Here is a 25,663-nt window from a genome sequence, read left to right on the forward strand (position 1 = left end):
AAAGGGCTATGCTCTGTAGCTATAAATGAATAAAATATGACAAAAGAATGTTGCCTAAGTCAACTCATCGATCATTGCTTAACCTTCATAAATGACTTCCTTTGTAGGATCCAAAGCTGCATGGTTTCACATCAACTCCAGATGGGAAAAATATAACTGTGTATTCTGAAACAGGAAGGTCCTTTCTTCCGTGTTACATTCCACTGTCACACTTCCACTTAATTATAATTATTCCCCTTTATGACAGTTATTCTCCACTAATATCATTCTCAGACATGGCTTGAAAAGGCATAAAATAATGGAAAATGTTTACGAGTCTTGGAAACTCTAATCTATCATACTGATATTCAATGAATACCGTATGCTATGACAACATTTACTACGTAGGACAATGTAAAACAAGAAAACATATATTGATTAAATGTAAGTCAATTTAATGTAATTTTAAAGTGTTGATCAGTGTTAATATGCTATCTGTTGCACAAATGACTCTGGGAACCAGTCTTTTATGCAGTCACACGACCATGCCATGCTATTTATTTTCTGCTTATGCAATATCTCATACTCTGAATACATGGTCCTCTAGCCCCCCCCCCCTTGTAGTATGGGAGTGTCACACATTCACACATTATGTGCATCTTATTTCCCTGGCTCACCCTCCTCTGTTTCTGACTCTGGACAAATTGTGTTTCACATGCTGGGCAGCAGATTGTGCAGCTTTAGTAGCATGATATTGCATGTAAAGACAGTGAGCAATTTCAATGCTTTCTTACAACATTTAATAGAGTGGCACGCAGGCAGCTTTAAATAGAGGCAATGAGTGGGGCCACATGATGAAAATGAGAAAATAAGTACTACGGTGGTAACATGATGGGCATGGCGAGTTTTCTGGATTTTTCGGAAGCTTGGATAACTCCTTTATTACTTTTATTTCTCGTTGATCTAACTACACATTTTTATATTGAAATCATACACATCAATTCATACATTTCATCCGACTCCTCTTTCACTTTGTAATTCTTTACACTCTCTAATGAAAGAATATAAAAGTCCTCTAATTCCTAGTCAGTGTCTATATACGGTTATGAGAATTCTAAATGAATTCTAAATTAACACACAGATCACAAACACCTGGGCTCACCCAATACGATAGATACAGCCGCAATTCTACGTGGAATACGGGTGCTGCTGCCAGTATATATAATAAACCTGAATTGTCAATCATTTTGAAATATTTCAACCTGACTGGCATGCACAATAGATAGTGAATTCATAGAAATATGTAATGTACCAACTGTTCCTTACCACAAAACAAGCTTCTCCAACAACACAACAACTATATCATATTCTCAATGAAAAAAGATATTTGACTTCCAATGAAAGTACTGATATGGTATACAGTGGGGCAAAAAAGTATTTAGTCAACCACCAATTGTCTCTCATTTAAATAGATGAGAGAGGCCTGTAATTTTCATCATAGGTATACCTCTACTATGAGAGATATAAGGAGAAAAAAAATCCATAAAATCACATTGTCTGATTTTTAAAGAATTTATTTGCAAATTATGGTGGAAATACTTGGTGTCGGAGTCATTATTGCCCCCGTGTCTAGCTCAGCATTCACGAATACAAGGGGTTAATGCCATCTGCACCTAGGGTAATTCCAACTGATCTGCATCACACCCTCTACCACAACTTTTGGCATGAACAGGATACAGTTGTGCGCCTTATGCCTAAAGTACCCCCCCAGTCTGAACTGTGTCCAGTATTGCACATGTGAAAAAAATTGCACCAGAAAGTGTACGGGACTTTGTGAAAAGTTTATGTCAAGAGGCGCTTGTGAAATAGACGGGAAGGTGAAGAAAGGACTGTTATCTGCCATTGGGAACAGTACTGAAGTTGTGAATACTATGTGTAAAATCCGTGTTGAAGCAATGTTATGTGCCAAGATGTCTACCGCCATACCTAAAAGAGTTAAACTGTTGGAAGAAAAGCACGCGAGGGAATCCTGCCAAAGCCAGCATCCCCTGGACAAGGAAGCCAAGTCGCGGTTTCTATTTCTAAACCTAAGTGGAACCTGAAAGGTCCTACCCTTGTTTCCGCTGAGTCACTTCCGGCCCCAGGCCCTGCTGATGATGAAGTTCCGGTTGGCGGCCATTTTGTACGAGACCAGTATATGAAGCTGAGCGGAGCTGGACCTCTTCAGTCTTGCAGAAGTTCCAGGTGAGAGCAAGATGGCGGAAGCACAGCAGAACACAAGGTCAGAGAGTCCCAAGATGGCACCGGAGGCTCGGCAAGTTGCTGTGGCGCAGATGTTCCAGGAGTTAGTTGAAATTCTGCATCTTAAAGTTCTGTTGCTTGAGGATGATGGAGACTGGCCTGCAATTCTGGCGGTCGCGAGGATCATCGCCGTTGAGGCTGTCTCTTCACCACCGGACATGGGGATCCTGGGCGGACATCCACATGGAGGAGTCGGAAGTGAAAACCCCGACTGAGACCGTGTTCTCTACCCCTTCATCTACCCCCAGTCCAGAGCCTGCGCCCCAGGTCCAGCGGCCCCCAGCACTGTCACAGTGGCTATTTGACGACGAGCTAGCACTTATCCAATCCACGAGGGACCATCTCCTATCCATGCCAGGGAAGTCCCATCCTCCAGTCTTAGTAGCCCAGGCCAAAAGGACGAAACGAGAGGACAAAGTGGCCGCCATAGTTGAAGAGATGAGTGCGCAGAGGAAGAAGAAGTATGGCCCTAAACAAATGCCATGTGAAGTGCGCCAAGCACAACAACAGGACACTAAGAGTCTTGAGGCCTTAAACATCAGAAGGCTAGAGCATCCTCGAGAGGGGGAGCCATCCCTGGAGCGATGGAGAGCCACGGTTCTCAAATTTGACAGAGTCAGGGGGTATGGCACATTGATGGACTGCCACCACGGTGGCACTATTCTGGTCAACAGGAGAGCAGTGAAGAGAGACTACCTCCCTACACCTCTACACTGCCTCGAGAGCGGGGAGATTGTGGAATACACCCCTGTACAGAGCACATAAGGGGAATGGACAGCAGCCGTCACCAGGCCCAAGAATCCTACACAAATCTCCTTTGCCTATTTCCCCTCTGAAGATTGGAAGTTGGATCCATTTGGTCTCCTGCCACCAAGTGTCAAGGGAAAAGTCGTCCAAGAAGAATGGTATCCTTAATCACCTGTCATGGATCCTAAGTTTATGCGTTGAGGGTCGTCTACAGATGTGCCCAGGCCTACTCCTGCTGTTGCGGAGGTTTGGCCTACCTAGTGGCACCAACCAAAGTGCCTCGGCCTACTCCTGCTGAGGAGGAGGATTGGCTGGCCCAACAGGAACCAACACATGATCCGCCAGTGGTGCAAGCTGCTGCTGTGCAAGTGGTGGTCACAGTGAACCCGACCATAACTGGTTCCAGCTTGTCGTATGTGTCATGGAATACCAATGTCAGCCCTATGGAGGATGCACAATCTCGTGGTCCTAGCTACATGTCACAACCTAGAAAGCAAGCTGACTGACGAGGTTGGGATGGAAAGTTGCCAGGTTGCAGTGCTTGAATCTGGTAAAATGTTTCTTCCTAAGTAGAAGAGACTAACTGTGTTTTATGCGGAAGCATTATTTTTGTTCCAGGTTATGCAACATTGAAGAAAAAGTACCTGGTATACTCACCAAGAACTACAGTAAACAATTGCATAAGTATACATGCCCGGCTTTTAGCCGTGATCCTTTAATGAGAACTCTAAAGTGTACCAAAACTGTGGAGTGGTACAAGAAAAGAAATATATATACTGTCAGAGTAATATATTTCTGTTTACGTTTTTGCACAGGTGCATGCAAATGTGTTGTACTATGTTATTTCAGGTGCATTGTAATAAATGTACAGTATATAACGTGTTTGTACAAAAATGCCTGAGATGTTTCTTTGTGTCTTTGGCAATTTATACAGGAGGTATCCTGACCAGGTCAGGAGAAGCGTATCCCCTGTCTCACTGCCATGACAACTACCAGCCAGGTACAGAGACTAGAGATAGTACCTTGTATCATATTTAGTCAGTCTAGCATAGTTAATGCTAATATATAACTAATTCAGTGATGTACATAGTGTATTGTGTATAAACTAGTCAAATGTCTAAATTAGTACTGTAGCTAAAAAATATTGTATTTGATAAAAATGTATATTTCCAGTCATATGATCACATGTCTAACCTTTTTCCTGTACTCGTGTACAGGGTGCTCTACTGGCCAGAGGGTTCCCCTGAGAAAAAAGGAAGGCACGTATAGTGACAGAGATGCTATGTATAAAGGTCATATTGTATAAAGCTTGTAAAGTGTTCTGGGGAGTAGTAGCTTTTGCCCATGGGCCCCAGCAGCTAAAGCATCGGGTAGAAAGCCTCCCACAAGTTTATAATCCCATCACCAAAGGAGCATGTAATGACATAGTCAACAAATGCCACATGGACTCGTCCCCAGTTGTTTGTTACTCATTACTCAGACCTGTGAAGGACATACAGATACAATGCCCCAGGAACTGTTGTCATCACTAGGCTTCAGTGGCCACTTTCAGTCATCCGCCTTCCAGGACTGGGCACCGTGGACGGCTGTGTTTAAGAGGGGGAGTTTGCGGTGGCCCAGTACAGGAGTTGTACTCCTGCATCCTGGCTGGCCTGTCAGGCAGCCTCCCTGCAGTGTCCCCTGGGCCCCCTGTACCTGTTCCCCTTGTACAGTACTCATTATACTATGTATTGTATATAGAAATGTTATAGCTTTAAGAACAGTTGTCATGTGGTTAAACATTTGTCATGTGATTGTAATCCAGTGAGGTGTCAGTGACCATGTGAGCGAAAGGTGACCTATGGGACCACACCAGAGTTTCCCCTATATAAGCCCTGGGAGGAGTCTCTTCAGTCTCTTCGAACTCTGCTCTTAGTCTTTACTGAACTACAATGCATTCAAGTCCTTGGTGTGTGTCTGGAGTCCAGAGGAGGCCTAAAGTCCGTCAAGCAGCCACAAGTCTACAAGTCCACTACCCCCAGGTCCAAGTCAGAGCCTGGTAAGCTACAAACAGGGTATAGTCAGTCAAGTCAAAGTCAACCTGTCTTCAGTCAGTGTGGCCTACATCAATATTGTCCCAGACCACTACAAGTTCCAGCAAGCCCTAAGGTATCTGAAGTCACTGGTCATCTACGTGGGCCTGGCCAAGCTGTATAGACTATTTCATCTGTATAATTCAGTAAAGCTACCATTGTTATGTAACTTGGCATCTGAGTCGTGTCTAGCCCAGGATCCAGTGGTATACCTTCAGGTGGTATTGAGGATAAACCATGCCCTGGCATCAATAATACAAGGGGCTAATGTCATCTGCCCCTGGGGTAATTCCACCTGCCCTGCATCACATCCTCTACCACATTTACCTAATTTTAAGACTTTTTAAGGAGCAGATGTTTAGATATGAATCCTAACCTATCCAAGTTTGCCAGATATGAAATGTTTTAATCCCTAAGCCATCCTAGGTAACCACCAACATTTACTGGTGTGGTAATAATTTGATAATGGATTTAAAGGTGTTGCTCAGCTGACACACAGTGGATGGGGGGGGGATTGGGGGAACATAAATATAAATTTTAAACCAAATTAGACAAAAAGAATGGACATGACGGTGTGACTTAAGGGGGCTAAAACATGTTCTAAACTTAGACTAAAAATATGGTGCACTGTCTAGTGTAAGTTTACACTGTCTAAGGACTTGACTGTTTTTATTTACCAGTACTGCACAGGGTTATGTCTGCCAGAAATATATCCCTATTTCCTTCCATACACAGATGAGGTAAATATGCCACTAACCTAGGCAGTAAATATTTCACTTGGGTTTACCTCTGTTGGGAATAATGTAAGAGGTTGACAATATCAGTTGATATATCAGCAATTCACACAGTATTTACTCTGTGAACACTTCTGTGTGAATATGCATAACTCATAACATCATCTTACTGCATGTCTGGCCTGCATTAGAACATTCAGATGGCTAGCAATTCTAATTTGCATAGGTAATGCACAGGCTCAACAAACTGGACAAATGTAGCAACCCTCTAAGTAGGACAACATCAAGGACATTGGTAAGGTTATGCAAATAAATTACAGAATGTAAAATCCCAATCTAAATCTAAATACCCCACAGTCTAATTTGTGTGGGAAGCAGATTCTGGAAAGTTCCCTAATCTGGCTGCTTTAAAGTTAAAAATATAAAATGGCTGTTCAACACACACGGAATGTTGGTATTAAAAATCCCTGCTTTGGAAAACTGGGCAGCACTTTGACAGGTGAAGTAAGTCCTGTAGTAGTGAAGACATGGCTGCAGCAGTCTCTGTGTAATAATTTCAGTAAATATATAAGCAATGCTCTTTTTTGGCTCCTCACTGCTGGTGTTGTACCCAATAGCTGCATACTGCTGAAGTTGGAACTCTCTGCTGCACATTGCTGGGGCTGTAGCTCTCTGCTGCACATTGCTGGGGATGTAGCTCTTTGGGTGCACACTTTTAATGCTGTAGCTCTCTGGTTGCATATTGCTAGGGCTGTAGCTCTCTGCCTTCATACTGCTAGGGCTAAAGCTAAAGCTCTCTAGGTGCTCACTGCTGGGTCTTTTCGTCTCTGGCTGCACACAAATGGGGCTGTAGCTCACTTACTGAACACTGCTGGGGCTGTAGCTCTCATGTTGTACAATGCTTGAGGCTGTAGATCTTTGACTGCACACTGCTGGGGCTTTTTTGATCTGGTTGTGCACTGCTGGGGCTGTAGCTCTCTGGCTGCACATTACTGGGGCTGTAGCTCTCTAGCTGCACACTGCTGGGACTGTTTGTATCTAGCTGCACACTGCTGGGACTGTTTGCCTCTGGCTACACACTTCTGGGGCTGTAGCTCTCTGGCTTCACACTGCTGCGGTGGAGGCTCTCTGGCTGCACACTGCTAAGACTGTAGCTCTATGCTACACTACTCGGGCTGCACACTACTCGGGCTGTAGCTCTATGGCTGCACACTACTGGGGCTGTACCTGTCTGGCTACGCACTACTGGTGCGGTAGCTCTATGGCTTCACACAACTGGGGCTGTAGCTCTATGGCTGCACACTACTGGGGCTGTAACTGTCTGGCTGCACACTACTGGTGCGGTAGCTCTATGGCTGCACACTAATGGGGCTGTAGCTGTCTGCCTGCACACTACTGGTGCGGTAGCTCTATGGCTGCACACTACTGGGACTGTAGCTCTCTGGCTGCACACTACTAGGGTTGTAGCTCTCTGCACACTACCGGGACTGTAGTTTTTTGGTTTCACTGATTGCATGCTGCTAGTTGTCATCCTATCAGTCTGATTCATTTCCAGGGAAGCTCCTGCGTCTGTGCTGGCTCTCTCTTCCCCAGAACTTTTAAAGATTTTCAGCTTCAACTTTTATCATTGATTGAAATTATTCCTTGTCACATTTCATGAATACCTTTAGTGTTGTATTGATCTATGCATTTTATTTATGATTATAATATACCAAATTTGATGGCCAAAAGCATGTCTCTAAGTTTCACAATTCAGAATAACCTTAAAGGGGTATTCCAGGATTTGTTTTATATTTAATTATGCTTCAGATGCTTAAAGCTAGTGTAGTTCATAATAAATTGTCTGTACTTGTGTTTGATGGCTGGTTTCACAATAATGTGATATTTGCCCCAATGTTTATTTCTTAACTGCATACAAAAAGGAGTGTCGTCCCAGGTTGGAGTGCGGCCCGAGACATTACATTTCAATGGGTGTAGCAACCATTGGGTGTGTGGACATTATTCTCCACAGGGTTGCAGGGCATTGTCCCAGGTGTGCTTTAATGTGTGGGTGACTAATGTGTGGGAGGGAGAAAACTGACCTCACACCTACAACCAAGTGACCCTGGGACTTGTAGTTGGAGGGAGGGAACTCCAACAGGAAATAGCCATTTCCCAAAATGAAATCAGCAGCATTATGGTGGACTCACAACATAGCCATTTAGCCCCAAAACAAGCACAGATCCTTCTTAAGATGCCCATTACTGTCTGGCAGGTAAGTACTAAAATCACCTTATGGTGAATAGGCCCTTTAAAGACAAATCAATGAAATAGTGTAGTGATATGATAAACATATTTTATTTTATACCTTTAATTGTTTAGTTAGACTGATATTGATACCAGTAAACTTGTGCTGCAGAAGAAAAACATTGCAGATGCTTTATCATTGTCAGGAGCAGCATTTTGCCCTGAAGTCTCAGTTTTCCAAACATATGCAATTTCTAAATGTTGCAAACATGTTCTGAAATCTGTTTGTGGACTCACAATGTGACTGCACGTAAAATAAATAATCTTGGCGCTAATATCCTCTCCATTGTCCCTGAACCACAAAAGATGCTTCTTGCAGCCCTGAATACATTAGTTTGCTTCAAGCTGCTGTGCCTTAATGCTACATTATAGCTAATCACACCCACAATATTTGGCAGCTATCAGTCTGCTACATTACTGTGGAAAGCAGCTGAACATACCATGCCAAAGAGGGCAACATAACATCTGATATGAGCTGTGGCTAACAACCTCATGCCACCCTATTCCACCTGGAAAGCTTCGATTCTAAATTGAAAGTGTTGAGCGACACTGATACAGTTGTTGTCAATTCCAAAAATTAAAGGCTGGACAATTTATAATAATTTTTAGTTTTCCTTTGTATCTTATGTAAATATGCTCATTCTATATAGATTCTATTTTTTTGTATTTTGCATTTACTTTAGAATAATGCAATTTAAGACATGAGGTCCATTGGTCCACTTACTTCCTTTCCTGCCTTGCAATCTTATTCCAAAACAGTATTTTCGACCCTCTAGTATTATTAACATTATTTGTTGATGAGTGTTTGGCTAATGCATAGGGCAGAATTGTGTTATTAAAGAAGGAATCTGTGAATGTTAAAAATATAATAAATTACTCAAAAAGCATCATAATTTACTCCATGAAGCTCTATTGCCATAGCTCCTATATTCTACTGGGCCATAAAATGTCCCATAAAAGAAAAACATCTTCTTCTGCACACTGCAGGGCAAAACATGTCTATGTCTCTAGGTGTTATCAGTACTTTTGCCATAAAGAACTTGACCATACTGGATTTACAAGAGTATTCAGGCCCAGTGATCACCTCAGCCTGTTATTAGGCAACCAACAAAATTTTGTTCAGGCCTTGCTTGTTAAGCCGTGCTCTTGCCAAGAGTATAATTATGGATTATGAAGCATTTTCTGATACATTTTGACAGTGGATATTTTGCCTATAGGCAGGAGTACAGCTCCTTACTGGTCCTTGAAGTTAAAATGAATCTTTCAGCTCTATAATGCACAGAGCCTTGACTGATTGATGTAAGTGGCTCAGTGCAGGAAACTGAACCCTGTACATTAATGATGCAAGCCAGAAGGGGTTGGGGAAGAGGTGTAAATGATACAGCTTGTTACGTCGAGCGCTCCGGGTCCCTGCTCCTCCCCAGAGCGCTTGCGGCGTTCTCCTCTCTGCAGCACCCCGGTCAGATCCGCTGACCGGGAGCGCTGCACTGTCACTGCCGGCGGGGATGCGATCCGCATAGCGGGACGCGCCCGCTCGTGGGTCGCATCCCAATCTACTCACCTGTCCCACTCCCCGGCTGTCACGTCCTGGCACGCGCGGCTCCGCTCTCTAGGGTGCGCGCGCGCCGGCTCTCTAAGATTTAAAGGGCCAGTGCACCACTAATTGGTGCCTGGTCCAATCAGTGTAATTAGCTCCCATCTGCTCAGGCTTATTTAAACCCACTTCCCCTTCCTGTCCTTGCCGGATCTTGGTGCCTAGTGAAAGCGTTTCCGTGTTTGCCCTTACCAGTGTTACCAGACCTTCTGCCGTTGCCCTTGACTACAAACCTTGCCGCCTGCCCTGACCTTCTGCTACGTCTGACCTCGCCTCTGTCTTGTCCTCCTGTCCCACGCCACTCTCAGCAGTCAGTGAGTTTGAGCCGTTACCGGTGGACACGACCTGGTTGTTACCGCCGCAGCAAGACCATCCCGCTTTGCGGCGGGCTCTGGTGAATACCAGTAGCAGCTTAGAACCGGTCCACCGGTACGGTCCACGCCAATCCCTCTCTGACACAGAGGATCCACCTCCAGCCTGCCGAATCCTGACACAGCTTGGTACCACCTCCTTGACACTGGGGCACTATGCATGATATAGAGTCGACAGATTCACTTTTAAGAAAATAGTTAAAAGTAAATGGTCACCAGAATAGACCCAGAGGTCTAGGACATTTAATAGAAGTCCAAAGAAGATTAAGAAAGAGCCATAAAAAAGTTACCGTTTTTGGTGCTGAATGTTAAAAAAAAAAAAAATTCCAGCCAAACATAACTTATTCTCTATCCAAAGGATCGGGGATAAATATCTGGGACCCTCATAAACTGACACTGGCTCACTCAGCTGTATATAGCAGTAGATGGCACGTGCTGTCTTCCACTCTATACATTGTCTATGGGAGTGCCGGAGATACCTGAGTACAGCACTTGGGTATCTCCTGTGCTACCATAGACAGTAAAGACGTGGTCTCAAATGGCAGGAGGTGCTCAACCCCAAATGCAGTTGTGCATATATACTGGGGGAGCAGATCCTGCCCTTGTGGTCTGTTGCTAAGGGTGATCCCCAGCATAAAAATGCATACAATGGGGGATGCAACAGACTACAAGTGCCACAATGGCATCCTACACCAGATAAACGGTGTGGATGTGTAACAATTAGAATACAATACAGGAATTTAGGTGCACTACTGTGCATATTTAATGCACCTTGATTACTTTCAAGGCAGCATTAAGGTCCACCTGTGAAGTCGGCAACATACTAGGCAACTCGGGTGGGGCTTATAGTCTCCCTCCCTCCTCCCATTGTATGTGTGCCCAGCCACACTGGAGGTTACTGGGAGCAGGCTGTAAGTCGGGGCTAATGCTGCTGTAATTGCTCACTGGCCCCTGGTTTTGCTTATCACGCACAGGTAGGTTAGTGTTAGGTCCCATGCCACTTGAGAAACCTTGGCATTGTTCTACGGGCTCTGGTATGCCCTTCATCTAAGGATATACTGGCGAATGTCTCAATTTTAAAATCAGTTTTGATAGATAGCCAATGTCATTGTATACATCTACCACAGTAGTGCAACTTAATTCCTGAATTGTATTCTAATTGTTACACATCCACACCATTTATCTGGTGTAGGATGCCATTGTGGCACTTGTAGTCTGTTGCAGGCATCCCGCATTGTATGCATTTTTATGCTGGGTATTACCCTTAGCAACAGACCACAAGGGCAGGATCTGCTCCCCCAGTATATATGCACAACTGCATTTGGGATTGAGCACCTCCTGCCATTTGAGACCACGTCATTGTTGTTGTTTAAATCTTATACTTGGAGGTGTATAAACTCCATATTTAATGCACCTTACTCACTTTCAAGGCAGCATTAAGGTCCACCTGTGAGGCCGGCAACATACTAGCCAACTCGGGTGGGGCTTATAGTCTGCCTCCCTCCTCCCATTGTATGTGTGCCCAGCCACAATGGAGATTACTGGTAGCAGGCTGTGAGTCGGGCCTAATGCTGCTGTAATTGAGCACTGGCCCCTGGTTTTGCTTATCACACACAGGTAGGTTAGTGTTAGGTCCCGTGCCACTTGAGAAACCTTGGGGTTGGTGTGCAGGCTCAGGTATGTCCTTCATATAAGGATATACTGGCTAATGTCCTAATTTTAACATCAGTGTTGAGGGTTAGCCAATGTCATTGTATACATCTACCACAGTAGTTCACCAAAATTCCTGTATTGTACCATAGACAGTGCATGAGAGAGTCAGGGACCCATTCTGGAGGTCACAAGAGCAGATGCTTATCCCCTATTCTGTGGATAGGGCTATGTTATTTTTGTCTGGATAACCCCTTTTGGAAAACAATTGAGCAAACTTATGTGTTCAAAGAAGTCAATACAGCCACAAAATACAACCCAATACATTTTTATTGGACTTTTCTGCCGAGTCTGCCTCAACTCCTGTCCTATTATTGAATCCACTTGGCAAGGTGAAACCTTTTTTCTTTCCTTTCTGTTGTGTCTACACGCTATTACTTGTATTAGTGGTGTATTGTACATCCTGTACCCTTCAATCTGTTATGAAACTACAATTCTCAGCATACTATCAAAAGCACGGGGTACTATTTAAATCAAATACATTAGAGTCTGTGTTGACACTATGTAGAGTATGTAGTTTTTACTTATGCTGTTACAGGCAAGCATGTAACTGGTTTGTAGATCTTTAGACTGGACAGATGCCAAAAGAGTTTCCTCACAGGCAAATATACTTTGGTAAACATTTTACACTTATGGAGAGAAAACCCAGCCTGTTTCCCCATCCTATATGGTTGCATTGAATGATATGGATGATATTTACCTTTGTATGGTGTACAGTAGCTTTACTTTTGGAGCATATACCAGAAAGTTTCCACAGCTGTATGCACAAAGCATAGCTCCATAATTTGATGTGAACATAAATAAGATGAAAATAAAACCATTCATTGTTAGAAATAGGAAGTAGATGAATATTATGGGGAGGGGGCTATATTAAAGTGTTACTTTAAGAAAAAAAAAAAACTGACATGTCATACAGACTGGTTAAAAGTTTTGACCAATCAGGCTATGTAGGTATAGCAGGGAGAAGAGCATAACTGTGTGCTTCATTCCCTTAGTTGATGTACATTTGAAAATGTGGCACATAGACAATATAATGTGTAACACATTTTATTAAGAGGCAGTGTTCATTTTATCAAGACCAGCATAAGAAATGCTGGTCCTGATAAATTCTCTGCTGAATTGCCCTGTGCTTAGTATTTTATGGTTCTTAATATTGTGTTCCATGTAACAGAACAGGCATTCTCCTTACAATGACTTCTTATGAAGGCACTTGGAAGTGATATTGGAATCACATGGGTCAATACCAGTTTTACAGGACTTTAAAATGGTGAAGATCATTTTTTAAAGCCGCACGTGAACAACAATAGAAAACAGATGAGGTAATAGCATTTGCTCATTTAGCGTCTCAATAAAGTATTCTTCAAAGCTTTACCATAAGAAGTGATTACATTTTGGCTCAGCAATCTATCTGAATACTACGGTTATTGACTCCTGATCAAATTGGCAGCATATATTGTGGCTACGTAATGCTCGGCACAAGTGCTTCAGTCCTACAGATGCTGTATACATCACAGGTGACATCTGTTCTTCCAAAATTGTTATGCTGCAGGCCCAAACACATATATACTTTGCAACCATGCAGAAATCCATTAAATCAGAAAACAGAAAAAAGTAAGCCCCCCCAACCCCCCCTCAACAAAAACTAACATGAGAAACCAGAGACAGAACTGGCTACTTAAAAGAATAGATACAGTGATTATTTTCGTCTTTGCTTAGGGCTGTACCAACTGTTTATAATTTACTGTTTGGCAAGCTGGGTGTTCTCATTTCACTCATGGTTCAGGAGTCAAAAACATATGCTACCTTTTGTAATGAGCACTTCTGAAATGTAAAAATATCCATATTCTTGTCACTGAAAGTGTTTACGCAAGAGCAAAATGCCCCAACATCAAAATAAATCAGGAAGCCTTCAGACTTTATATTTCCATATGCTCGCTCAGTGCAATAGAATAAGAAAAAAAACTCAGGGAAAATGCAGCTTAATTAAAAACAAAAATTAAAAAAAAAAAGAATCTTTTGTGCTGACAAGAAATGTACATGTTTGAAGTTTATCGACATTTGCTGTAATGGTTTTTAGAAATGCCATTGCTTAGAATTACAGGCACAGTTCACTAAGCAGTGCTATGTCGTAAGCAGAAAACAGCAGCAATGGATATTGAAAGAAAAAAAAAATGATGGATAAATAGATATTAACTATGTATAAATTGGCACATACAGACAGTATCAGACTTAGCTATACAGAACCATGCATGTCGGATCTCATTTGGGAAGTAATCGTAGAAGTAAAATTACGTGTGACCTATTCCCCTCTTCTCACCTTCAAAAGCTCTTATGTAACTGAGCCTTGCTATTGTGTAAAGGTCAAACATTTGGCTGACAGCTATCTCTGGCAATCTCCCCATACACAGGAACATTCGGCACAGCCGAATCAATGTTTATGTATTCTCTATGGGGAGAGGAGGGATAAGCTGCTGTTAGACAGCTCTTGTGGCAATTTATCATTACAAGAACAATAGGGATTGGGCGGTTGGATTCCAACCCTTCTCTCCCCACTTCAAACCATTGACTGGCCCTACTGAAGTGTATGTGGATCTTTAGAACTGGGCCCAAAAGAAGATTCTTTAAGCCAGTGAGATCTCCTGAGCCAAGTTTATCTATAGGTCGACTGAACAATGTGCATTCAGATGTAAATGATGTATTCATATGTTAAAGGAGTTTCCCGACACTATAGGACTGATGGCCTATCCACAAAACGCAATGAATGGAACCAGAAGCTCAGTATTGTTCTTCGCCTAGTGTTGGCGCTGGGTAACTGCAGCTCGGCTCCTGCTGAAGTGAATGGGAGTGGAGATGCAGTTACCAGGCACCACCCCTACACAATAAACAATGCAGAGTCTCTGGCCCTGTTCACTGTTCACAAACAGTTGATTGGCTGGGGTGCTGGGTGTTGGCACCCTACTGATCAGCAGTTGATTGCCTATCCTGTATCCTTGTATTTTACTGCAAAAAAGAGTTGCCACAACAATACAGAGAATGGGCAACATCTCCCCTAGTAAAATAAGCAAAATTATCAAACATTACTATAGCTCTGTATACAGTCCAGAAGTCACAGTAGTCGGCACTCCAACCCCTTACATACAGAGCCATAGAGAATGAGCAATCTCCAGCGTTCGCGCACTAGGCATGGTGGTCAGCAATACATGCACCTGTCGCTGTGCACAAAGCCCAGGAAATAACAAGTTTGTGCAATCACTTTTCAAAGAAGAATGAATAGGCCACACTCACCGGATTCGGGTACAAAACAGGTGCTGTTCTTTATTTTTATAGGTGAAGTAAAAATATCAATTGCAGTAGGACGCACAAGATGGTAGAGATGACATAAGTCAAATCATTTATTTATTTATATTTTTATTTATGTATTTATATAGCGCCTACAGATTCCGCAGCGCTGTCATTATTCAGGGGTGACAGCAGTTGTGCGTCTGATGAAGCGTGCATGCGCACGCGCAACAACTGTCACCCATAAATAATTTGACTCATGGTGTCTATACCATTTTGTGCGTCCTACTGCAATTGATGTTTTTTACTGCACCTATGAAAATAAAGAACAACACCTGTTTTGTACCTGAATCCGGTAAGTGCGGCCCATTCATTCTCCTTTTAATAGTTATAAATACAAGAAAAAAAGCTATTGTAGGATTACCAAAAATAATCTTTACTAATGAAGAATAAAATTACTTAAAATACATACAAAAAAGATATCCTGAAAACCAGGACTGGAAGAGAATTAACCAGTATTTCACATTCACGTATATTGGTCTATGCATTATATATATTTTTATGATGTTATTTGTTTATTTATATCTTTTTTGTATATGTACCATAGCCAAGTGTGACTACTTTATTTGTAATGGATTTTGATATTTATGTGAGTGCCCTGCACCATCTGTGAATGGTGGTCCGATCCAGGGGCCGGGCGCGGTTTCCCATTGAGGGGGCGGTGGAGGTGAGTTTTGCCTTCCTCCGCTTCTTTGCTGGGGGATTGCGGGTGGCCTCCATGATTGTCACCCCATGGGTTACTGACACCCAGATACGCTGCATGATGTCGGGGCCATGGGTGGGATGTGATGTCCTGTCTCTGACCCCGATGTCGCGATCGCGGCTACTTTATTTATTTTCATTTTGTTTACACATACTCTGATTGGGTGGATCTGATGTTATACTCACCTATTGCGTGCTCCTATGTGGCGCGGGTGGGCGGCTCCGGGCGTGCTCCCTCCGGCGAGTCGCATTGTGCGGCTTGCCGGGGGGCGGGGCCGGGGTGCTTGTCCACAACTCCTTGACCACGATGACGCATCTTTCAGCAACCAATCAAATCGCTTCTTTCATTTTGCAGAGGCCTTGTTAAAAATGAAAGAAGCGAGCTGATTGGTTGCTATGGGCAACTCAGCAACTTGTCCTCTAGACAGGTTTTGATAAATCTCCCCCATAGAGGGGGCGAGGCCCACATGTGGGATGTTACAGGTTTACCCAAAACAAGAATTATGAACAAATTACAAACTTCTGGGTTAATGTGCATGCAGAAACCTGGATTACTGGCTGTGCTGGGTGCTGATTATGAAAATAATCTAGTATAATGAATAAAAGGTAGCGGAGAAGAGCGGAAGGAAGGTTTTCAGGATATCTTTTTTGTATGTATTTTAAGTAATTTAATTCTTCATTAATAAAGATTATTTTTGGTAATTCTGCAAACTTTTTTTTTCTTGTATTTATATATTCCAATTTGGAGTGGGATTTGTTACCTGCATGAGGGATTTAATTTGTGGTTATTGCTCCTTGTAAAAGTGATTACTATAACTCTATTTACTACTATTTTGTTGATAATCACTTTTAACTCTTGGTACTTCTGGCCCGAGGGCGTACCTGTACACTCTAGTCCCATTACCTGGGTTTGAAGCGTGCTCACAAGTTTAGCAAGCTTCATACCCAGTTTGTCTCGGTTGCTATCAGCACCCCTTCCTAATGAAAGTTTGAATTCCCCTCCCCCTTTCACCATTTTTTTAAATAAACTAGTGTAATCAAACATAAAAATAATCATATGTGGTACTATCGCATACATAAATGTCAGAACTATTAAAATACAAGGTTAGTTAAACCACATGGTCAATGGCGTACATGTAAAAATTCGCCAAAGTCCAAAACTGAGCATTTCTGGTCACTTCATATACCATAAAAAATTTGTAAAAAGCTATCAAAAAGTCTAATAAAAATAAAAATGGTACCAATAAAAACTACAGATCACCACATAGAAAATGAGTCCACAAATAGTCTCACATGCGGAAAAATAAAAAAGTTAAAGGGGTCAGAAGAGGCCAATTTTAAACATACTAATTTTGGTGCATGTAGTTATCATTTTTTTAAGTAAAATAAAATAAAACCTACATAAATTGGGTGTCTTTGTAACCATACGAACCTACAGAATAAAGATAAAGTGTCATTTTTACTGAAAAATGCACTGCATAGAAACGGAAGCCCCCTAAAGTCACAAAATGGCATTTTTTTTTCACCCCACAAATATTTTTTTGTTTTGCTTTAGATTTTGTTATGAAATGATTGATGTCATTACAAAGTAAAATTGGTGACACAAAAAACAGCCCTCATATGGGTATGCTGTAGATGCAAAATTGAAAGATTTTTAGATGACGAGGAGGAAAAAACAAAAGTGCAAAAACAAAAATTGGCCTGACACTTAAGAGGTTAATTATCTATCTACTGGCTGTAACTTACCCAGATGCATACCTTTTGAATTGCAATTTACAATCGTGATTTTGTTTTTGCAGCTTTAAATTCTTTCCATTCCCGTTTCAGGTGCCAAATGACCAGAAGGTTCCCTGAAGTCCTTTGAAGTTTGGGGAAGGAGTAATAGTATGTAGAGTACATTATATGCTCTCTCTATCTTCTTGCACTATATTGACATCTGCTGTCAACATCATTCCATTCTGCTGCTGTCCATTATAGATGGAAGGGTTACTCTGCTATCTGTGCCAACACTCTTGTTTTCTATGGGGACCCTTGACAGATGTTAAAACTGCAGGACTTTCTCTTTACATCCCCGCACCCTTACATCAAGAAGCCATCATGCCATGTGGAGGCCAAAGAGTATATCTGCTGGTTAGTTTTCTTTATCATTCTCTTTTAGTTGTATACTGAAATACAGTTTTTTGTAACATTTAGATGTAACTCGTTGCATAAAGAAGAACAAAATTGCCCTGTCCGTAGAACAAATTGCAGATAAGAAAACCTATATTTATATATAGTCCAGTACTTCAAAGCATCCTCTAACCACAAGATAGGGGTTAAGAATCAGATCACGGAGGGTCACTTGTGTATCTTTGGCTCTCCCATAGAGAATGCATGGAGCTCCTGCCGATATATTGCCCCATGCACAGTAGGTGACGGGGCCCCGTTCTGAAGATTCCCAGTGTTCGTACCCCCCTGCAATCAGATACTTATCCCCTATCCTGTGGATATAGGATAAGTTCTAAATTACAGGAGTCCTTTTAGAAATTCTAAATGGGATAGAGTGTTGAGTAAAGTAGAGGACCTGTGCTTCCCTGAATTAAGCAGACAACACGTTGTTATGTTTTTTTCCCCCCGTAGGGGTGCTGCAGGAAAATCTAACACTTAGGCTGGGTTCACACTATGGAATTTCTGACCGGAATTCCTTTCAGAAATTTTGGTCCGAAATTCTGCTGCATGAAGCTTAACAAGCAGGTGAATAGGTTTTCTTTGAACCCATTCCCACTGGGGAATTTTCTGGTTTAAATTTCCGACAGAAAATTCTAATAAAAAAAGTACCACGGACAAAAAAGGACAGCAGTATTTGCGTTGTCATAGCGCCGACTGATTCAGACATGGAAGTTTTCTGTCCCCAGCTTCTCAAGTGTTTTTTTCCCCCAGAGATACAGCTGACTGCTTAAAACTATTTTTTTCATATCAACTGGCTCCAGAAAGTTATACAGATTTGTGAGTTACTTCTATTAAAAATCTTAACCCTTACAGTACTTATCAGCTGCTGTATACTACAGAGGAAGTTGAGTTGTTCTTTTCTGTCTGACCACAGTGCTCTCTGCTGACACCTCTTTCCATGTCAGGAAATGTCCAGAGTAGGAGCAAATCCCCATAGCAAACCTCCCTGCTCCGGATAGTTCCTAAAACGGACAGAGGTGCCAGCATAGAGCACTGTGGTCAGACTGAAAAGAACAACTCAACTTCCTCTGTAGTATACAGCAGCTGATAAGTCCTAGAAGGATTAATATTTTTTTAATAGAAGTAATTTACAAATATTTTAACCACCAGTTTATTTAAAAAAAAATGTTTTCCGCCGGAGTACCCCTTTAAGGTCCCAGCAAACAGACACTTTGAGATCTGCTCGTTGTCAAAGAACTCTCCTAACAAGTAGAGATGGTGGAGAACCCCTTAAATATAAGCCTCTCACTTTACCAGTAGGGCAATGTTCAATTACGCAGCTCAATCACACTACCATGTGGGCTTTTGTGGATCTCATTACCCAGTAATTTACAACACAGCAAAGTTTAGTTAATACTGTGTAATGAAGAGTCTTCACACTTCATAACATTGTGAAGTTATTGTGAAGTTATGTGTACTGGAGTTCAATGAGACGGCATGAAGTTTTGACATCCTATCCTCCTGGAACTACTACACTGAAACTTATCATGCGGTTTAATCGTAATGAATATAGAAAACGGAAAGGGTGACAGAATTACAAGGAGATTTTTATGATCCACATCGGATCATCACTTCTTGCAAAGGGCCTCTGTCTTTTCATATTTATATACTACTCATATGTGCTTTAAATCATAACTATCACTAGTATTTGGTTTTGTAGTATCTGTGACTATTAATCTTTGTCATATATTTTATTAGATTGCATATTTATGGTTTACCTGGTGGTTCTCTATAAATATTAAAACACCTCTTAAGCGACCAAAAGTCTGGTGTAAAACAGTAAAAAAAGGACATGAAAAAGGGGAGGAGGGGAATTAAATCTAATCTACATCTACAGCTGCCTAAGGAAGGATTCAAATTTTTTTTGCAATAAGGAATGAGTCATCATAAAACACTTCTACCAGATATACTAATATACCAGATTTCTTGATGTGCCTGAAACAAAAATTGTGTGGTTTTGTCCATAATAACCAATCACAGCTAAGTTTTCACTTTACTCGCGGGACCCCCGCGATCTTGCATGCAGCACTCCATTATAATCAGTCCCCGGAGCATGATTACTGGCGATCACGGGGGCTGAAGCATTATGACATCACGTCCCCGTGTAACGTCACGCTTTGCCCCCTCAATGCAAGCCTATGGGAGGGGGCGTGACAGCTGGCACGCCCCCTCCCATAGGTTTGCATCGAAGGGGCGGAGCATGATGTCACACGGGGGCGGGGCCGTGACATCACAATGCTCTGGCCCCGTGATCGCCAGTAATCATACCCGGAGCAAACATGCTCCGGTGACTGATTGTAACCGGGGTGCTGCGTGCAAGATCACAGGGATCCCCAGCGGCGGGACCCCCATGATCAGGCATCTTATCCCCTATTCATTGGATAGGGGATAAGATGTCTTAGCGCCGGAGTACCCCTTTAAGATAAGAAAGCTGAGCTGTGATTGGTTGCTGTGGACAAAATGGGCAGTTACTTAAATGCGTATTGTGGTTTTACAATACACATTTAAGATAGTATATGTGCGTTATAACATATCTTTAAATCACTTTATGTACTGTGGTAAAGTGTACGGGAAAGTGGTGGATGGGATGTATATTTTGCCTGGTTTTCTCAGCCAGACACGATAAAGAAAATCCAGAAGGATATATTCTGCGTTAGAAGAGCTAGTCTGCTAGGCCTCTTTTGTTTAAACTTCATGGGCTGGATTTCCTGGACTGAAGGACAGGTTGGATGTGGGAGTGCTCCAGTCCTCACCCCTAGTCCACTATGGGTTTCCCTATTTCAAGGTGTCCTCTGGTGAGGTTGGGTGCTGCTGATTGCTGGAGAGACAGAGGAGAAACAGACACAGCCAGGGCTGCAGCTAAAACCTACCTGAACCTTCCTCTATGGACATTTTGTGAGTTTGCTCGGTGCCAGACGTTAGGCCCACAGTAGGATAGTGAGATATCCTGATGTTTAGTTAGAGCTGGACAAGCTTAGGTTTTGTTGTTTTGTTTGCACTATGCTTTGTGCCTAAAATTAATTTCAATAAACATCCTCTTGGACGTTTGAAACCTACTGCCTGTGTGAATACTGTCCTTGCCGACCCCACCGTGTGAGCTGTTCCCTACAATTGGTGGAGGATGCGGGCAAACCCTAGGGGCAACGTCATGACAAAACTCTGCATTTAAATGTTGTGGACATTTAAAGGGCCAGAAGCATATGTCCTGGGTGAAAGCTGCTGCTGCTACATTGCAAGGCCCATCCAGAACAATGGAGGAGGTGATAAAGCAGTTGATACAGGCTAATCTGAGACATGAGCAGACTATGGCACAACAACAGGAAAACAAACGCAAGTTTTCTGACCTACCAGGTCTTAGATCTAGAAGTGTTTGGGGGCATTTGGGGACTAACAGAACACAAGAGAGAGTCCTTGTGCAATCAGTACTCCCAGTAACAATAAGTGAGACATTGTCAGTGCACCAGAAGCAGGAGGTGTGGGAATTCCTGCAGAGAAATAAACACAAGTTTTCTGACCTACCGGGCTGTACTCACCTTATAAAACATCATATTAAACGGAGCCTCACAGTAAATTAAATGTAAAGCCATATATGATTCCAGAAGCGTGCAGGGAGGCAGTGTCCTCCGAGGTCAAGTGCATGCTGGAATTAGGTGTCATTGAGGAGTCTACTAGTTAATGGTCAAGTCCCATTGTGCTAATCCCAAAGCCCAATGAGACATGGAGATTCTGTAATGACTTCAGAAAATTAAATGAGGTCTCAAAATTTGATGTATATCCCATGCCCCGGGTAGATGAACTTATTGAGAAGCTTGGGAGGGCATGGTACATCACAATACTTGACCTTACAAAGGGTTATTGGCAGTCATCGTTATCTGAGGAAGCTAAAGAGAAGACTGCATTTTCCACTCCAGAAGGCCTGTTCCAGTATGTTGTGATGCCATTTGGGTTACATGGGGCCCCTGCTACATTTCAGAGGCTGATGGATCTAATCTTGAGACCACATTGTGATTATGCCGCTGCTCACCTGGACGATGTGGTAATTTTTTTCGTCTGACTGGAAAAGTCCCCTATGTAAGGTACAGACTGTGTTGAATGCCAGCAGTGATGCAGGCTCATAAACCCTGAAAAATGTGCAGTGGGTCTAGAGGAAGCAAAATACCATGGTTATATTATTGGTAGAGAGCTGATTAAACCCCAGATCAATAAGATTGAGGCGATACAGAACTGGCCCAGGCCATTAACAAAGAAACAGGTGAAGGCCTTCCTTGGCATAACCGGGTACTACCGTCGGTTCAATTGCTACACCATTGGCAGACTTAACAAAAGTGGTAAGTCAGTAATGGTGAAGTGGACCCCAGAGGCAGAAAAGGCTTTTCAGAGCCTAAAGTCTACCCTGTGTGAACAGCCAGTGCTTTTTCCGCCAGATTTTAGCAAACAGTTTCTGGTCCAGACGGATGCGTCTGATACAGGTTTGGGAGCAGTCCTGTCACAAGGCTTCCATCTTGTCTCTCACACCCGCAATCCTCAGAGCAGCTGTCCCTTGTGCAAATTCCAGTGCACCTACTGCTGTATGTCCACATCTGGTATGTCTACATCAAAGAGGAGTATGTGCATATTGATTGTCCAGAAAAGTATGGCAAAGGAAGACTAAGTGTGAATACTACAGCCAAACAGCTCAGTTCTGATCCTGCTCCCAGAAAAGGAGAGAATTTAATATGGCTGTGCACCATGGAGGGGACTCTCAGGGGCTCAATAGACAAAGTGAGAGAACTAAATGTTATGGACCTTTGCAAAGCATTTTTGTATTCTTGCTTTGTCTTTATTTTCTTCATAAAAATGCTGCTTACCTTTGTTTCTACAGCCTGTATGATTCTCCCCTGCATACTGTTTTTCCTGCCTGGTTGAGCTGTTCTTTAAAGTTACTCTCCCTCCTGTCTACACTTTGAGCTGTTGTATAAGTCACCCCCTTTCTGCTGCTATCTCTAATAATGAGATCACAGAAAGTTTATCTAATGTTTTTATCTTACGATGAGTAGTAGCTGATTTGTAGGAAATTTCTAATGCAGACTATTTAGTAAATTTCTTCAGAAAATCAACAACAAAAAACATGCAAAGGTGTCCTGTCTATTAATAATATGACTCTTCTAGTTCTGTAGACTTTACTTTTGAGCAGTAATCTCATTATCATCATAGGCAGAATTACTGTACAATGAAATGTGACACCTATACACAGATGATATATGATCACACTATATACAGGGTGGGCCATTTATATGGATACAACTTAATAAAATGGGAATGGTTGGTGATATTAACTTCCTGTTTGTGGCACATTAGTATATGTGAGGGGGAAACGTTTCAAGATGGGTGGTGACCATGGTGGCCATTTTGAAGGCAGCCATTTTGAATCTAACTTTTGTTTTTTCAATAGGAAGAGGGTCATAAGACACATCAAACTTATTGGGAATTTCACAAGAAAAACAATGATGTGCTTGGTTTTAATGTAACTTTATTCTTTCATGAGTTATTTACAAGTTTCTGACCACTTATAAAATGTGTTCAATGTGCTGCCCATTGTGTTGGATTGTCAATGCAACCCTCTTCTCCCACTCTTCACACACTGATAGAACACCGCAGGAGAAATGCTAGCACAGGCTTCCAGTATCCGTAGTTTCAGGTGCTGCAGAATGGGCAAAATAAAAATTAGAACAGGACCCTCAGTTTACACAGAAGATTTTGTTCAGTGATGAGGCAAACTTTTATGTGAATGGTGAAGTTAACAAACAAAACCACCGCTATTGGTCTGACACTAACCCACATTGGATAGATCCCTCCAAGATGATGGTATGGTGTGGAATATGGGGTACAAAGATAGTGGGGCCATTCTTCATCAATGGAAACCTCAAGGCCACTGGATATGCAAAATTGCTACATGATGATGCGTTTCCCTCTTTATGCACTGAAGCTGGCACGTTCCCTGAGTTTTTCCAGCAAGATGATGCACCACCACATTATGGGTGTCAGGTCCGAGCATTCCTAGATGAACAGTTTCCTGGAAAGTGGATTGGTCGTCGTGGGCCAGTTGAATGGCCCCCAAGGTCTCCCGATCTGACCCCCTTAGACTTTTATCTTTGGGGTCATCTGAAGGCAATTGTCTATGCTGTGAAGATACGAGATGTGCAGCACCTGAAACTACGGAAACTGGAAGCCTGTGCTAGCATTTCTCCTGCGGTGTTGCTATCAGTGTGTGAAGAGTGGGAGAAGAGGGTTGCATTGATAATCCAACACAATGGGCAGCACATTGAACACATTTTATAAGTGGTCAGAAACTTGTAAATAACTCATGAAAAATAAAGTTATGTTAAAACCAAGCACATCATTGTTTTTCTTGTGAAATTCCCAATTAGTGTCACATGACCCTCTTCCTATTGAAAAAACTAAAGTTGGATTCAAAATGGCCAATTTCAAAATGGCCACCATGGTCACCTCCCATCTTGAAAAGTTTCCCCCCTCACATATACTAATGTGCTACAAACAGGAAGTTAATATCACCAACCATTCCCATTTTATTAAGGTGTATCCTTATAAATGGCCCACCCTGTACAATAGGTCATGGTGTCTAGAAGGGTGTCTTGCATGCCTAGAACATTGTACAATAGAAGTCACTGATGATCTAGTCTTCACAGGCGGAGATTTATCAAAACCTGTGCAAAGGAAAAGTTGCCCAATAGCCCTTTCATTTTGCAGAGGCCTTGATAAAAATGAAAGAAGCGAGCTGATTGGTTGCTATGGGCAGCTGAGCAACTTTTCCTCTAGACAGGTTTTGATAAATCTCCCCCTTATGGTCCATGAGGGAGATTTATCATTGCAATAAGAGCTTTTTTGCGTACTCTGTGCATACAAAATGTCGTACGTGCGCCTAAGCACTTTTTTTTCGCGACTTTTGTGGGTAGGCATAAAGTAGAAAACAGCTACATGAAGCAACTTTCAGTTTTCACTTTGCAGTGGTACCGAATTTATGAAGTGCGAATGTATGAAGTGAGAATTTATGAAGTCGCAAACCCCTCCAAAAAATCTCAAGCCAAAGCCAAGTCAGACCTGGTTTAAAAAAGTCTCACACAAAGTCGCAACTGAAGCTTTTTGTACAGAAAAGTCTCAGAGTAGAGGAGAAATCATACAAAGTGGGGATTTATTGTTTTTTGCTTATGCGCGGCAAGTTTATCAACCTCCTGTGATAGTATGATAAATATGTCATACATATGCAAAACTAAAGCAAAAATAAATGACTGCAGAACAACTGAACGTTGAACAATGTTAACAAAATATTCCCAACGCGGGACAGTGGAGTACCCTTTTAAGACATCAAGTTGAGAGATACAGTAGGTTTCCATATTACCCAGAGGGCCTATGCAAATGTATTAAAACATTTTAAAATATGTATTTTTTTGTATCGACTTCTCTCAGGTTACTTCTATTTAACAGGAAGTATTGTGAGGAAGATTCTGGTATTACTCCTTCCAAGAGGAAAAAATGGAGCAAGTTCATCCATTACTGAATCCTGAAGGTGTGTGGATCGACTGCTGTCTTATTCACACTGCACATAGAGAGAAAAGACCTGCT

At 42.2% G+C, this 25,663-nt stretch overlaps 1 long non-coding RNA gene across 2 annotated transcripts in view; it reads left to right on the plus strand.

The window, feature by feature from the left end:
• Window positions 1-15,298: 15,298 nt before the first annotated feature.
• The window catches only part of LOC130361610 (uncharacterized), a 159,120-nt gene continuing 148,755 nt past the window's right edge, over window positions 15,299-25,663 (plus strand). Inside the window, exons 1-3 of one of the 2 annotated variants that reach the window (XR_008891080.1) lie at window positions 15,299-15,428; window positions 17,663-17,719; window positions 17,813-17,965. This is a non-coding gene — a long non-coding RNA (uncharacterized LOC130361610). Of the gene's footprint in view, window positions 15,429-17,662; window positions 17,966-25,663 lie in introns of both variants that reach the window. The other variant, XR_008891079.1, reaches the window with a different exon arrangement.

This window comes from Hyla sarda, chromosome 3 (assembly GCF_029499605.1).
Source record: "Hyla sarda isolate aHylSar1 chromosome 3, aHylSar1.hap1, whole genome shotgun sequence".
Lineage (NCBI taxonomy): Eukaryota > Metazoa > Chordata > Amphibia > Anura > Hylidae > Hyla > Hyla sarda.